At 41.1% G+C, this 3088-nt stretch overlaps 1 pseudogene; it reads right to left on the reverse strand.

Moving 5' to 3' along the window:
• Positions 1-237: 237 nt before the first annotated feature.
• LOC114492177 lies at positions 238-656 on the reverse strand (annotated as a pseudogene).
• Between the last annotated feature and the right edge of the window lie 2432 nt (positions 657-3088).

The following is a 3088-nucleotide window of genomic DNA, read 5'->3' on the forward strand; positions in this document are numbered from 1 at the left end:
ACTAATAAGTTTTACTTTTTTAGTTGTGCAGATGATATAAATATTTAAGAGTACTGGTTGATGGTAAAAAGAATGTTAATTGCCCAATAAATATAAAAGATGAATGAACATGACCTTAAACAGAGTGTGGATGATCTTCCCCCAAAACAGAAACTCCCTTAATATGAATGAGTTCATCCACTGACTGGCAGAGGGGCTATCCATTTCCTGACACCGTGGCCAACAACCCTAAAAGGGTTAGCTCTCCATCAGGCCAGCAAAGACCCTCAGGACACACAGTGATTGCTCCCAGCTGGAAATCCACTCTGGGGAATAAGGTAAATGAATGCTGACAGCGTGGCTGCAGTCCCTCCTGCGGTGTCAACACCAGGCATTGCAGCACTTGCAGAAGGTTGTCATTGGCTCGTCTGCAGAGCAGGTCTGATGCTGCATGAAGTAGACACAAGGATGTTCACGTGTGGGACGTATCTCTGCAGAGTCAGCAGTCACCCAAGGCAGCTTCCCCACCAAGCACATCATCCACTTCTTTCAGCTTCAGATACTTCCAATTTGTTACCTTGGTGGTGATGCACACATAGGGGCAGGCGTTGGAGGCTAAACAGTGGCAGCGCTGTCCCTCCTCCTGGACCAGAGCAGCCGGGGCAGAGGAACAGCATGACAGCAGACTCCGCCCACAAGCTCCCGCAGGCTCTGCAGCCTCTCAGGCCAAAAAATGTTTTAAGCTACTAAATTTTGGGATAATTTTTCCTGCAGTCATAGAAAACATACTACTATTAAATTAATGGATATAGAAATTACATGTAAACCCAGCATATTTTATTGATAGATATGATACGTGAAATAGCTACAAGCCTTGATTGAATATTAGGATACAAGGAAAATCTCAACAAATGTAAGAAAGCAGAAACTGAACAGTTCGTCTTCCTGATTAGGAAATACGTTTTTATTGAAGTTGAAAACTAAAAAGAAACTTCAATTACTTGGAAATTTTTCCTTTTGTGTATATCACACATACTAAATGGAGCATAAAACATGCATGTCCAATAAATAATAATTACAAAGTAAACATTTATGCAGATATTGGGCAGATCAAGAAAGAGAACATTGCCAGGACTAGAAGCTCCATGTGCCTTCCCTGATCGCAGCTCATGGGGCAAACACTATCTCGACTTTTAAACATGTCTTCGCTTTCCTTGGTTTGCCACATCTGTGCACCATAATACATGTACTCTTTAGTGTTTTTCTCTCTAGTCAGCTCTGTGTCTCAGGTTGGACTCCTCACATGCAGAGGCAAGGACAGGGAATCAGGTCTACATCAGGAAAAAGGTGGCGAGGGACACAGGACAGGGCAGGGCCAGGAACTAGGCAATGATGAGGTCTCACTTCAACTTGACCCCCAAGGGAGCTCTGGAATATGAATGCCATCACAGTGTTAGTCCTACTGAGATACTGTGACTGCATGTCACTAAGAAGTCTTCGGCCAGGGTGTGCTGGAGAGTAGGTACCCTTTAGGCCAAGGGCAGTTTTCTGGAGCAGTGGCCAATTGTGAGCCATTATCAATCAAAATGAGCAGGAGCTGAGGGGTGGGCACACTGGCCTGGAAAAGGGGATCTGAACAGGTTAGTGCATCCACTACCTGTTATGTTTGAAATTCAGCCTCACTGTATGTGAGCTGCTGTTCACACGTTTTCATTGCCAAATAGTATGCTATTGTATGGATATATCCTGTGCTGCCAATGACCATTTGGGTTGTTTCCAGATTTGCCTGTTACAAATAATGCTGCTTTGACTATTCTTGTCATATATTGTATTGGACACATAAAAGAGTGTGTTTAAGGCTCATACCCAGGAGTGCAATTGCCGAATTGTAGGGTATGTGCATTTTCAACTTTATTGTATTGTAAAAATTGTTTTCCAATTTGCAGGACCATGAGCATTCTTTGATAGTTCCCATTGCTCCCTATCTTTGTCACTTCTTATTGTTGCCATTCTGATAAGATTGTAATGGTATCTCACTGAGATTTTATCGTGTTTTCCTTGCTAATAATACTGATACTGCACACCTTCCCATACATTGCTGGCTCTTTGGAAATTGTCTTTTGATAAAACTTTGGTTCAAGACCTTTGCCTAGGTTTTTCCTGTCCATCTTTTCTCATCGATTTGCAAATATTCTGTCTGCTGTTACTTTGTCAGTTATGTGTGTTGGGAAGACCTTTTCCCATTCTATAATCTCCCTTTAGTCTCTCTATGGTAACTTCCAATGAATAGAAGTTTTTGTTTTATTAGAACCTAATTTACTAACCTTTTCTTTTATGGTTAAGCTTTTTTACGTCTTGTTTGAGGAATTTTTTCCTAACCTGGAGTCATGAAATGTTTTCTATATTGTTTTATAAAAGCTTTACAGTTTTGCCTTTCACTCGTGGGTTTTCATCCACCTGTAATTTTTTTATGTCTGTAGAGATCTGATTTCATATTTTACTATGTAAATAACCAGTTGTCTCCAACTGGACATTTTACTGAAACATTTATTCTTTCCCCATAGGCATCAAGTATCATCTGTCACATATCAAGTGTCCAAATTTAAATGTCTATTTCTAGTCTGTGTATACGATTCCATTGGCCTATTATCTTAGTTACTGTGGTTTTACAGTATCTGGCACACTAAGTATTTCCAGCCAGTACTTTTGTAAGTGGGCCCTGCCAATCTTAGTGTTTGTTTCTGTATACATACATTTTAAAACAAGCTTGCCAAGTTCTACCAAAAAAAAAACCCTGCTGGGATATTGGTACTTCCTGGATCTGTTGATCACTTTGGTATATTCCCAATTTACTCAGGTCTTCTTCAATGTCTCTTTGTAGAGGCTTCAATTTTTTAAAATATTTTTTTTATTTATTTATTTTAGAGAGGGAAGGGAGAGAAAGAGAGAGAGAGAGAGAGAGAAAGAGAGAGAGAAAGAGAAACATCAATGTGCGGTTGCTGGGGGTCATGGCCTGCAACCCAGGCATGTGCCCTGACTGGGAATCGAACCTGCGACACTTTGGTACGCAGCCCACACTCAATCCACTGAGCTACGCCAGCCAGGGCGA

The sequence above is a fragment of the Phyllostomus discolor genome, chromosome 1 (genome assembly GCF_004126475.2).
Source record: "Phyllostomus discolor isolate MPI-MPIP mPhyDis1 chromosome 1, mPhyDis1.pri.v3, whole genome shotgun sequence".
Taxonomy (NCBI): Eukaryota; Metazoa; Chordata; class Mammalia; order Chiroptera; family Phyllostomidae; genus Phyllostomus; species Phyllostomus discolor.